This window comes from Meriones unguiculatus, chromosome 12 (assembly GCF_030254825.1).
Source record: "Meriones unguiculatus strain TT.TT164.6M chromosome 12, Bangor_MerUng_6.1, whole genome shotgun sequence".
Lineage (NCBI taxonomy): Eukaryota > Metazoa > Chordata > Mammalia > Rodentia > Muridae > Meriones > Meriones unguiculatus.
The window spans coordinates 16,947,137-16,961,318 of NC_083360.1; the positions used below are offsets into that span (position 1 = coordinate 16,947,137).

The following is a 14,182-nucleotide window of genomic DNA, read 5'->3' on the forward strand; positions in this document are numbered from 1 at the left end:
GTGGTTCATAACTATCTGTAAGCCCAGTCACAGCAGATCCAGCGACCTCATCTGGCCTCCTAGGACACCAGGCATCCACAGGATGCACAGGCATAAATTCAGGCCAACATCCATCCACGTAAAATTAAATGAAATAAAATAAAATAAATGCTTTTAAAGAGAAATTTTTGAATCCAGCCCTTCACCTGTAAGTATGATCTACATATTTTCCCACAGATGCTACTTATCATTCTAGTCTCATAAGTTTTCAATTACAATGTTTTCCCAGTATTTACAGCTGCAAATACAAAGATTTTCCATTGGACTTGTTAGTAGGTGTAGGACTTGTCCGTGGTAGCGTGGTATAGAGCAGATGTCCACAGAGCTCCCCTTCTCTATGGAGGCACTAAAGGAGAGGTCATTTTCAGGCTCACTGGAGCTGGGAGCGTTCAGTTATGTGTGGCTAGGGGACAGAGGCTTGCCCTTCCTTGCTGTTGCCCACTTCTCTCCTCCACCCGTTCGCTCCCAGAGCGCACTGACCACTGGCAGCTCCCTCCAAATCCAGGGATGGCCCATTGTGGCATCCATCACATATCTCTTCTAGCTCTTGTTCTGCTGTGTCTAAAGACACTCATTGGCCCAGTATTCTGTTCATCTATGTGCTGCGGAGTTTTCCAGTCACCAATAACAGGAATAATTCAAGAGACTTACTACAAAAGTTGCCTTCAAAATTGAGTACAAATGCTGCCCTCAGAACCTACCTGAGTTCTTTTTCAGCCAAAATATTTCTAAAAATGGTAAATAATATTACTTTCCATTGTTTACTTGACAGTTTAAGCATTTTAAAGAAATGCTCTCCATAGTAAGTGGTGACATTATTGTACAGTGTTCACTTTGTATTTGGGAATTGTGCTTCTGATAGGAAACAATAATATTTTATTAATGATCTACATTATCTAAGGAGTTTTAAAAATCCCTTAATTTCTGCTGCAATTTGGTTTTGGGAACTAAATTGGGTCTCATGGAGAAGCACCAAATGTTCTTAACCAAAAAACCAACTCTGTAGCCCCAGTTTCTGATTCTTTTTAAATTATAAAGGTACAGTGAGCTAACTTATGACAAAGATAATTCCTTATCGATAAACATATTTTAGCAAAATTAAAATTGTATTGCCCTTTTTGAAGCTATAAACAATGCATTGCTAAGCTATTGAAAAGTACAATCTGTGAACAACTGTTAATTATCACAGTTGTTAGTTTTTTCCAGTCCTTTAATTTGCTTGCTTTAATCAGCTCTATGTGGGAAAATCAGATAATTCAGCATAATAGAATTATGCTCAACAAATAGTCAACAGGCCTAAGTAAGTGAAAATTATTCTCCTACAAATCAAGTGTGCACACAAATGCACAAACACACACACACACACTATTTGCAATAAAAAATGTATGTATATACCAATCAAATTATTTGATTTTGCTTACTTTTTCTGATTACTTTTGGTATCCTGGTTGTTGTATTTTTGAGACAGAACCTCACTGGAGCCCAGTTGGTCCAAAGCTCACTATTCCACCCAGAATGGACTCAAGTTCCTGGTGATCCTCTGGATTTCCAAATGTTGGAATTAGATTTGTGAGTCTAGGTTACACCGTAGGTTCTAGTTCTAGTACTGTAAGCAATGAGAAGATTCCAGATAACTTAGATATAGATTAATTTTAAAAGATACATTATTCAATTATGAAGGAGTAGATCTGTAAGAGCACCTACAAGTAGACAGACAGGTATGAGCAACCTTGAATAAAGAACATGCAATTTCAAAAAGAGAGTATGACCATACTCTTGTAAGAGTACTCACATTTCTTGAAAGAACACCATTGCCTTCATTTTCTTCAATCAAGCAGGATAGTAATTACAATGAGGTTTAATTAATTTTAACTGAGTAGTTTATAATGAATTGGTGTGTGAGTTTCTGGCTTACTAAACAGTAACATTTTTTTTTTTCAGCATGTCTTAAGACCTTAAGGAGTCATGTAGGTGTGGGGAAAAAGTAATCCCAATACACTGGAGCATGAGGCATGGGAAAGAGCAGCCTGATTCACAATGTATGATTTTGAGGAGGAGGAAGAGAGAGGAGGACTAGGAGAAAAGAAGCAGAAAAGGAGGAAGTAGAGGAGGAAGAGGAATAAGCTGGTTACAATAATGTGGTAGTAACTCCAGCTACTGCTTTTATTTCCTAAAAGGAGAAAAAGGGGGGGGGGATTTTAGTCAGTGAAGATGATTTGTGACCTGGTGGTCAGGTTTTCTCTCTTTGATCTCTTCCCAAAGAGAGAAATGCTGACTGCGCCCTTGGCTCCTACTGCTCCTACCCTGCTCCTGTAACAGTGCCAGGCTCTGCAACCCTGAATGACCCACAGAACTTTCGAGATTTCAGTTATTCCTATCTCCATCCATTCAGTTATTAATTTTATCATACATTTACTTAATGAATATTTACTGAATGTCTACTACAAGCCACTCACTCTACAAAAAACCTGAATACACTTACCTGTGCCATAAATAGTTTAAAAATGTTCCAGAGGAGTTTCACCCTGGAAAATGCCAGTGAGTGAGTTACAAAATATACAGGTCCCCCAAAGACATCCCAGATAAAGGTAGGTAGGCCTGTAGAGTAATGTGGAGGACTTTAGAGTTCTTTTGCTTTCTGAACAATGTTTGTGTTTTTTGATTACTTCAGTCTTACACCTTTAATGACTCAGGTGTCTTTTTCCCACGGGCAGATCATCTCTCAGATACTTAGGACCTTCAGGCTATAGAGGAACCTATTTAGTTTTATTTGAATCTGTACAGGTATATACGCAACGTGTCACCACCACTGTAGTTACCAAGTGCTGTTGCTTGGCCCAATTTCATTAAATAACAAAAGCTTTCTGCTTCTGACTATGATGCACGGTTCCCCGTATGTGCTTCTATTCCAGGATTATCCCTCAGCAGTTTTTTTCTCTGAAACAATAGTAAGTTCTTTTCTTAGTTAGCTTTGATCCACCTCAGCAGCCTACAATTTTGAACCAATTATTGAGAAATCTCCTTAATAGTACAACTGACAGTCTACTTGTTAAGATTTGTCTGAATATAGATCCTTATATCTTATTTTAAGTCTGTGAGGCTGAAGTATAATTTACGAACAATACTTAGCTAAGTTTAAGTGTACAGTTCTAACAGTTTTAACAAATTATGGCCAGTAATTTATTACTCAAACTGTCATCATAGTATGTTATCCCGAAGTTCCTTCCTGACAACCTGTAGACTAATCCCCCAATCTCATTCCACCCCTGACACCCCCTGGTGTGTTTGTGACATTATACCTATATCCTTAAACACCACACGTGAAATCACGGTGTGTTATTGCATTTGCTGGCTTCTCTCACATAATATGAGAGTCTGTTAACCCGGCATAATCTGCTGTACATATACACATACTTTTAATCACTGGTAAAGTGCTAATTAACAATTGAATCCTTATCTGAAATTTTGGTAATTGTAGAGGAAGCTACATGGATAAGTTTGTACATAACCCTTTGGGTAAACAAACTAATTTTCTCTCTTGAAAATGCCCATTAGTATAATACTGAAACATGAAAAACTAAAAATTAATTTTATTGGACATTGGCAAAACGTAATGTTTTCCGGTATGAATGATTCATCTTTCGTCCTGACCAGAATGTGAAGTGGAGTAAGTTCTGCTTTCTCAGGAGCACATAGTTGCCTGAAGACGTGTGGACTTCTGAACATGAGACCTCAAAGCTTTGCAATGTCAGTTTTCCCTCTCAGTCACCATGGTAAACACATTCTCAAGTGTTTGCTCGCATGCTTGAGAGATTTTTTTTTTTTTTTTGTAAAATATCTGTCCAGATATTTTGCTTGGTGTTTTATTAGGTGTTTACCATACCACTGACTTGTGATTTCAGGAACATAAATATTTTATTACAAGTAGTTTTTAAATACTTTCAGTCTTAAATTTTCATTTTTGTTTAATAGCTTTTTTTTTTTTCAAAGGGAAAAATTACACAGGAAATCTTTTGCCAATGTGAAATTAAGAATTTTTTCCATGATTGTTCTGGAAATTTTGTGATTTTTAGCTAATACTTTTAGATGTCTTTTGATTTATGAGTTAATGTTTGCATGTAATATGGAAGAGTCAAGGTTTGTTTTAATATATAATAATTAATTGTTTAAAAACTACCTGTTCGTGCTTGCTTCGGCAGCACATATACTAAAATTGGACCGATACAGAGAAGATTAGCATGGCCCCTGCACAAGGATGACACGCAAATTCGTGAAGCGTTACATATTTTTAATGAAATCTGGTGCCCTCTTCTGATGTGCAGGTGTACAGGCAAACACAACATTGTATACATACTTAATAAATCTTAAAAAAAAATTAAAAAAAAAACTACCTGTTCAAAAGGTTATTTGCTCTTTTAGTTTTTCTAGTAATTTTCTCCATCTATGATTAATCACATTTGTGTCGTGGACTTCCTTGTTTACTTCATTGATCAATATGTCTATCCTTATTCCAAATTATAGTGTGCAGAGTACTGAAGCCAGACATTGAATCTTGGCTACATTCTTCAACTTTGACTATTTTCAAACTTTTTTTTTTATTTCTTGTGTTGTGTGTGTGTGTTTCCTTTTTTACAACAATATCGTAACTACTTTGGCAGTGCCCACAGAAAAATCTTCCAAATTTTTGCATATAATTACATTACTTTTGTAGATTAATTGGTGGAATACCATCATGGTAAGAAAAAAAAAATCAGGTGTTTCAATTTATAGCATGCTGCATTTGTATGCTTATCTAGGCAATTTCTAATTTTTCTTGATAATGACCTGTGTTTTTCAGTGCTCAGATTTTACACATATTCTCCACAAGTGTCTGAAATATTTCATGTTTTATTATTTCATTGTAAACCATGGTTTAAACATTCAATCACAAAGTGTCCATTGCAGTCATAACTATTTTACTCCATAGCACTTAATATCACAATCCTAATAAACCCACTTGCTAATAGGAACAGAATTTTTTAAAAATCCTAAAGATTTTCAACAAAAACATACATATTGGAGAGTTCTGCAGTTTTTTTCTTTGCTTCCATTCTCTAAAACTCTATGGTCTGGCCAACTTATGAATGAAATTGAACACGAATTGCAGGCATCTTCATCATGTTTCTGAGGTCCAGGGGATTGTACTACCCTGTACCAGAGTGTTTTGGCTAGCGCTTTTACACTGATTCAGTTTTCTTGTTTATTTTTTAAGAAACCAGGTTCTTTTAAGATTTCCCTTTTTAAGAGTGAGTGTGCATGTGTGTGGACATGCCAGCAGAGTTGAGAAGATGACATCAGAATCCCCCGGAGTTGGAGTAATAGACAGCAAGAGCCACCTGACATTGCTGCAAGGAGCCAACCCTCAGTCTCCTCTGCACTTCGCCTGCTGGGAATGGCTGAGCCATCTGTATAGACTCCGACCTTCTTTGTCATATTACAGATGTTTCACTACTGTCTCTGATATTTGTGGAAGTTTTACTTAAAATCATAACGAGACTGTGAAATTTGCCTATAATTTTTTCCCATAACAAACCCCCTGCATTTTGCTGAACTCTGATGTTCAAGTTCCTATGTAAGTACAGGCTGCCTGGTCATGACATCTTAACTTTCTGTTTAAGGCTATAATAATTCACTGCATTTCTGAAAATAATGCAATGTCATGTGTGAAGACACTGATCTAAAAGCTTCTCTACTGTGTTCTCTGTCTTTTTTTTTCTTTTTTTTTTTTTTTTTACAATGACTTGATCTCCTTTACATGTTAGAAAATGTGTTGGCAACTATTCTCTTCTATTTTATCGAAAACTTAGGAACTTAATATCATTTTATTTAAATGTAGAGTTTTTAGAAAAAAATACATTTGAGCACAGGGGTGTTTGTGTTGTGCTGTGAGTGTGTTTGTGTGTGAATGAGTGAGTGAATGAAAACTGCCTAAACTTTTCAATATTTTTAAATCAATACAGATTATACGTGTTATCTACTGTGTGAATGATGGGATTTTTAGTAAGTAAGAGAAAGACACCTGAAGAATAATGACCATGTTTCTAAATAACAGGTGCATCAGCAAGATGGAAAAGAGGAATCAGATACAATTCTAACTAGCCTGGAGCAGTGACTTGGGACCATAATTCCAGCACATTAGAGGCTCAAAGAGGAACACTAATCATGCTTCTACACCAGCATAAGCTATCCAAGGTAACATAGTGAATTCCGGGTCAGTCAGTGTTTATATGGGAAGATCGTGTCTCAAAGAAAGAAAACAACATAAAAATGAATAAAAATGAAAACATGGTGTTACAGTTTGCAAAATACAGCAATCATCAATATAACCTTTTGAACAGGTAGTTAATGATAATACGCAAATCTTGGAACTACTCCATATTACATGCAAACATTAACTCATAAATGCTGAAGTCTGCCTTAACAGTTTCAAGGATTTGACTCCTACCTGCTTCGTTCTTTCAGAAAAGGGATGTGCTATTCCTTATCCTTGTGATGTGCCTTAGTTTTCTTTGCCTCATTAGACAACTGTGTCTTCACTATGATTTCTGACAGTTTTCTTTGGACATGCTTGGATTTATGCTCTTTCAGTTCATCGAATTAATACTTTGCCCTTAATATTAATACTTTGTCCTTATAAATAAAATTTGAGGGAAATCTGTAAGTTTTTTAACAGCATCTTTTATCCACGGCCCTTATATTTTAGAATGCCAAAACATTTATATTACACAATATGAGATTGCCTCACAGTACAATGAAATTTGGTTTCTTTCTTTTCATTATTTTCTGTTCTTTCATTATTTAATATATTTACATTTCTGCCACTGTTTTCCCGTGGTTGTTGTTCAGTACGCTTTTTGCGATAATGGCATACCTCTCTCACATCGAGTTTTTCAAGTTTTCTTCTCTGTCCTTGGTTATGGGAGATTTATGTACTTACATATGTATATATTATGTAAATGATGAGTGTATTTACAGTTCTTTGCCATGCTCATGTTTCTGTTCCTCAATACAAATTCATCTATGTCTTCCATTTCTTTTCCTTCTTATCTGCCATGATTTTAAGTTTGTTATTTGGTCATGTTATGGTTGGTCCTTTTTTTTTTTTCCTAATTGAATGTAAGATAATAGTGTCTCATTATTTTTTGTGTTTTCCAACTAACCATTCTAAGGCAATACTGTGAGACACAGCAGAATCATTTGCTAAGACCTTGATTATTTTGGCAAATATGTTTATGATTTCTGAGGGTGAAGCCAGCAGCAGCTGTGAGTGAAATCTGTTAAACTGCCCCTAGTGCTGGGATGGCACCATTCAGAGGCCTCAAGCCAGGACCAGTGTAATAGGTTTACCTCGCTACTTTGTGTAAACTCTTGAGATGGCAGCCCCTTTTCATTGATTAATTGACTGGTCTCATGCTTCTTCAGTGACATAAAGAGCACCACACACTCAAATAAACTTTCTGCAGTTCCCCAGTATACTCACTTTACACGGCAGCTTCTGTGGTGTTTTACTTTTCAAATCTAGAATTCTTGTCCTCTCTTTCATTCAACATATTTCTCTTCTGTTTAGAAATCTGCAGTTCTTTCAGAACAGCCCATCCAAGCAATGCAACCTAGTATTTCTTTTAGACTGTGATGTGTGGGTAACGGCAGGTCAATGACAGCACTCCGTCTCTTTCTCACAATGATCCTCTTTTACATAATCTAATATCTAATATCTGATATTATTGTTTGATTTATTTGGTACATTTCTAGTATGAATGAGAATTCCTGGAAATGATCACCTTACATCACACTAAGGCTGTTCAGCTGATTCAAACTTACTCTTTTAGAGAGGCTGTTCCGTTGCAGGCCCAGGTGTTTAATGACACTCTCTCCCTGTGGCACCTAACATCCTTGTTACTACCAGGTGAAACCTTTCAGTAGTTCCCCCAACCAAAAATCTAAGAATATCAGCTCTTGTCTGAGTCTGTAGCAGACTTCCCTGCTCTGCTGTTACTGCCTGCCTATGGCACTTCCACCAATGTGTGGTAAAGTACTTTCATTTATGATTTTCCTTGTTCTGTTACTTGAAAAACTTCATGTGACTGTGTTGGAGCATCATTTTGAGGTAACCTGAATCTGTGTTCCTGGGCCACATTTGGATACAGAATAAATCACCTCCCATTCACTTTGAATGGACAGCTGCTTTAGTATTGTAGTGTATAGTCCTAAAGTAAATCTCATCCCTTTTGTACTACACACCTGGAAGCTTATTAAATATCGACCACTTAATCTAGTCAAAGTAGTTCTGATTCCATAAAGAAACCAGAGTTTATTTTTCTATCATTTACAGAAATTACAACTGGCATATTATATATTTACACATCTACCAAGGAAGATGAAGATTAGCATAGATATTTATGTATTCTGTCAAGATAATTCAAGAAGTGATCATTGGGAGCACTGACAATAGCTGGGAAAGATCATGCCATGCAATTTTTGTTGTCATTTAAAACAGTGTCAGAGACAGTCCCTGTTTCCCTTACACAGAGTAGGACATTCAGCCAGTCCTAATGAGACCCAATAAACTAGAGTCAGATGGAAGGGAAGGAGGACCTCTCCTATCAGTGGACTTAGAGAGGGGCAGGGAGGAGATGAGGGAGTTAGGGTGGAATTAGGAGGGAATGAGGGAGGGGGCTACAGCTGGGATACAGAGTTAATAAACTGTAATTAATAATTAAAATTATAAATAAAGCAATGGACAGCGTCTCACGAGGAGGGAAAGTGTCCTTGCTAAAATCATATGACAAGAATGTAGTCCTGTCTTGTTTTCAAACGATCCTAGTTCCTTTAGGAAAATGTTAAGTTCAATGGAAAATTGTGTAGAAAGCAGACTTCTTATATGCATCCAGACAAGAATAGTCTCCTCCACTATCAGCACCCCCAGCCATAACAGTATCTAAGCTGCAATGACAGAATCTGTGTCTATAATCATTAGCACCTAGATTGCAATCTTTACACTTATCACAGCATTCACCTTTGTTAATATGCAGTCTGAGTAGTTTGGACAAGGTCACAATACCATGTTTTCAATCATTATAATTTCATACAGAATAGGTTCACTGTCCCAACAGTCCTCTTTGTCTTGTGATTTTTTTCTGTTCCCCTATACAAACCCCCAAAACCACTGAACTTCTTCTTTGCAGGTTGGTTTCCCAGAAGGACATATTAAAACCAGACGTGACAGGTTTTCTTTAGACTGGTTTGTTTCCCTAAACAACACACCTTTAAGGTTCCTCCATGTTATGGCATGACATTCTTATTGAATTGTTTCCACTAGCTAAGCACACAAAAAATGTATTTGTCGGTTCACTACTAAACGATGTGTTAGTTCCCTGTAAGTTTTGACAGCAATGAGAGGGGCTGTTTAGAGATTCAGCTTTTGGAAATTGTGTGTGTGTGTGTGTGTGTGTGTGTGTGTGCGCGCTCACACAATTTTTCTCATTCTAATGAAATATCAAAGAACATAATTGCTAGATCTTATTATGAAGGAAGGAAGATATTTAGCTTGATAAGAAACAACTAAACTGTCTTCCAAAGTGGTTTATAATCCTATTTTAGATAAAACTTTTGGTTATTGCTCTCCTTGTGGAGCTCCTGTCCTCTCCAGGTCTTTCAGTCTTCCCTTTTTTCATAATGTTCCCTGCACTCTGCCCAAAGTTTGGTTATGAGTCTCAGCATCTGCTTTGAAACACTGCTTGGTAGAGGCTTTCAAAGGCCCTTTGTGGTAGACTCCTGTCCTGTTTCCTGTGCAGAGGGCTCTTTTCTGCTAGTGATATTCCAACCAAAGACCATTCATGGTTATAACCTAAAACCCCTGCTCAGATGTAGCCCATAACAGCTCAGTATCCAAGTGGAATTTCTAGTAAGGGGAACAGGGATTGTCTCTGACATGAACACAGTGGTTGTTTTTTTTATCACCTCCCCCTGAGAGAGGAGCAGCCTTGCCAGGCCACAGAGGAGGACAATGCAGCAAGTCCTGATGAGACCTGATAATCTAGGGTCAGATGGAAGGGGAGGAGGACTTCCCCTTTCAGTGGACTTGGAGAGGGTCTTGGTAGAAGATGAGGGAAGGAGGGTGAGATTGGGAAGGAATTATGGAGGGAGCTACAGCTGGGATACAAAGTGAATAAACTGTAATTAATATAAAAAAAATTTAATAAAAAATATTTTTATTCCCCCCTCAAAAAAAAAAAAAAGAAAACTTCTGGTTATTAGCAATCCATGTCAGAAAAGAATACATTTACCTTTCAAATCATTCTCTTAAAGATGCATCTACAGGAAATATAAAGCAATATGAACAACTATGGAGTTTAGGATACAGAGTACATGAATTCTCTTGGTATATTAAATGTCTACATGCCTGAAAGTTTTGGTAATGCTTTCTTAAATGGTCTAACCTTTTCTGAAACATGAAATTATTCTGCATGTCTTCTAGTACATAAATCAAGAACTTCCAGGGATATCAAAAGGCTAACTGATAGTTTTCCTCGTTTCTTCCTTCCTTCCTTCTTTCCTTCATTCCTTCCTTCCTTCCTTCCTCCCTTCCTTTCTTCCTTCCTTTCTAGCTCCTAGGGAAAACGCTTTTCCTAAAGGTAAACACAGACAGACAGGCCCTCAGAGAGCAATACTGTCTGCAATGCAGAGTGAGTACTCAGGGAGTAGAAACTGGGTCTCTCTTCAAGGGATCTGTGTTTTACGAGTCTTCCTGAAGGGGTCTTCTTTCTCTAACTTATGGTTGGACAGTTTGAAGAAAGACAGGAAGACTGACAGGTTGTCAATTTTGGATATGCATGCCTGGCCTGGGTTCAACCTTGAACTTCTTGAAGCAGTCTAAAGGCACAAGGACATACTGGCTGTCAAACACAGACACACAGACACACACACACACAGACACACACACACACACGAACATACAGCTCTTAAATTCAGTTATTGTTTCAGCAAATGATCTCATATCAAAGCTCCAGTTCTCAGAGTTGTATTTGTTCCTGGTTTGCTTACTTACTTACTACATTTGGATGTAACTGTGTGTGCCAGACAATAGCCATGAGTGCAAGACAATGTCAGGTAGGAAGTAGAATAGATATAAAAATAAACCTGTGGGGCCCATATGACTTTGTTTCAGATCAAGAGAGTCAGAAAAATGCCGAAAGCTAGCCATCTTTATGATATAGCTGCCGTTTGCTATCTGTCTACCTATCAGCAATCTAACTGCCTCATCCTCATTCTAACCCTTAACTCAAAATCATTCAGGATTTTGGAGTGCAGAGTCTTCTAACTTATTCCAATCTGATTAAAAGCGCAATATTGAGACATTACTTTGTGTAAATTGAAACTATAGATTCTCCACCAAGAAAACACCCCTCTGCAGTGTGCTGAGGATTCCTACCTCCTCTGATGAAGAATACATTCTCATTTCTCTAAAATATGAGGTTACCAAATAGAACCCCTGTGATTTTTCTAAGCTGCCTCAGTTTTTTCAGTATAAAAGATCCCAGGTAAACTAGGTAGTTGTGACCTAAATAAGATTTTAAATATAAATGATTCTATCTTAACCAAACTCAGATAATTTAGTTGTTATATTAAAATAAATCATCCTATCTCAATGCAATAAGTGGTATCACTGGAAAACCACAACCACATGCTCTAGGCATTCAGGCTTAATAAAATCTCTTTATCATTTACTTGGGTCAAAAAAAAATTTATAAGCCTACAATCTGAGTTGGGCTAGTTTTCAATATATTCTTTCTTAGTCTCAGTTTTCAAGTTGAGGTGCCTCAAACTGCACACAAATTCTAGATACAGCTTTTGCTAATCTCTGTACCTAATCTCCGGCTCAAACACACATCCTACAAGGTGTGTAAGCCTGAGAGCAACAATCTAGAGACCCAGATACCTTACGTATGAATCTTATTGCTAACTGTTTAGTTAATCACCAAAGTGTCTACATAATGCATCCCAGTTTTTTTGCAAGCTACTTCCTATCTGACACTGCCTTGCACTCATGCTAATCTCTGGCACACGCAGTTACATCCAAATGTAGTAAGTAAGCAAATCGGGAACAAATACAACTCTGAGAAATGGAGCTTTGATATGAGATCATTTGCTGAAACTATAACTGAATTTAAGAGCTGTATGTTCGTGTGTGTGTGTGTATGTGTGTGTGTGTGTGTGTGTGTTTGACAATATTGTATGGAAATTTAAAATAGAGATTTAATTCAAAATTAAAAAATAAAAATTGCATTTAATTAAATTATAATGTTGCAATTTTAAACAAAGCTAATAAAGTTCATCTGTAAAATAAATGTTTACTGAGTATATAACAAAACAGGATATCACAGTAGGATGCTTTGCTCTGCTTGCAAACATCCTATGAAAATTAAAAAAAAGCATTTAAGGTGACAGCTTCTGAGAATTCAGTGTTACACCATTTATGAAAAAGTATTGAGTGTGAATATGGTTTCGCCTGTCTGAATTTACTTTTATTTGCCAGTGCTCCTCATAGTTAGACTGCACACTGATCAGTATAATCTAAAGACACAGCCTGTCCACTTGAACTTGAAGCCATCTGAAGTAAAGAACTTACTGGCAGCCAAGCAGTTAATACAAATTTCAGTGTATTCCCACTAGAGTAAGAGGACACCTGAGTTCCAAAACACAAAGGACCCCAGGGTGGCTCCACTATCCACAGTTAGTGCCAAAACAGGAACTACAACTCCAGGCAGAGTGGGAGTCCTCCCAACTCTTGCTGACCAAGGAGATTAGGACTCATGTTTATCGCATTACTTCCAATCTCATATCCAAACCAGCAAACATTTCCATGAATTCAGAGAAGCAGATTTACTTGTATATATGCTATTATTTTAATTATATTAATAAACACATTCACTTTTATTGGACTTCCTCAATTTACACCTGAGAGGCTATGAAGTATTTATACACTGAGTATAAAATTAAATTTTGATCGCGTTTTTATTTGAGAAGGATTTAGATATTAAAAAACTAATTTCTCCAAGCACACACTTGAAATTTTATTCAAGGTTTGGTAATATGTTCATTTGTTTCATGCCATCTTTTTTTTCTCAACCAGTCATTTAATCCATACTTTTGAGAAATTAAATAAGTAGGAGGTGGTGTTGAAAATTCCTCTTTTAATTAGCTTATAGTCAAGTGAAGGACACAGACAGATGAGTAAATAAGATCTCTCATGTTAATCAGATTAACATTGTGGGGAAACTATAAAAGACTGATAAGCTATGAAGGGGAAAAAAACACGTCTATTTGGCTCCTAATTCCAGAGATCAAAATTCAAGATCTCTAGTTTTGTTCTGATCATGGCAGGAGCACTTGCCAAAGTATACTTCTCTATCTCCTGGCGACTTCGAGGTAAAGGGAGACAACAGAAAGGGTCTATATCCTAAGACTTCATTCATGGGAATACCCCCCAAATGCCTTCTTCCAGTCAGCTCCACATTCTGAAGTGCCTAGCGTGTCTCCACACTGCCATTGCCTGATGAAGACTTCACTGACACACTCTCAGGGCGCAGTCGAGTTCCAAACTAGAGCAAACTCAGAGGAGAAGCAAGGGAGGATCACTCTCTGGGGGAGGTTTGTTTTGTTTTGTTTGCTTGTTTGTTTTTGTTTGTTTTGTTTCTTTTTCTCTCTCATTGTTACTTTTATAAAAATGGGAGAAAAATGCTCAGGAATAGGATTTCAGCATCATTTTGACATTACAACTCACATTTAATTTAAAAATAGGTGGATAATACAACCAAATTCTAAATTTGGGGGATAAGACAATGGGTCGGATGGTGAAATGCCACTCAAGTTCAAGGAACTGACTTTGATTCCCAGTATCCATGTGCAAAACCAGACAAGGTGATCCATGCCTCTAATCCCTGTGCTAGCTACAGGAGAGAAAGACAGATCTCCAGGGTTTGCTGGCCAGGTGTCCCAGATTAATCAGAAAACTGAAGTCCCAGTAAGAGACCATTCTTCTGAAAATGAGATGGACAGTTCCTGGGAAATGATAGCCAAGTTTAACCCATAGCTTACACACACA

General features: G+C 37.1%; 1 protein-coding gene and 1 non-coding gene across 5 annotated transcripts in view; one reads left to right on the top strand and one right to left on the bottom strand.

The window, feature by feature from the left end:
- Positions 1-14,182, bottom strand: part of Slit2 (slit guidance ligand 2) — a 350,512-nt gene that overhangs the window by 217,542 nt on the left and 118,788 nt on the right. The window lies entirely within an intron of this gene.
- On the top strand, positions 4,223-4,329 carry LOC132646940 (U6 spliceosomal RNA). The gene has a single exon (XR_009585264.1). It is a non-coding gene; the product is annotated as a U6 spliceosomal RNA (small nuclear RNA).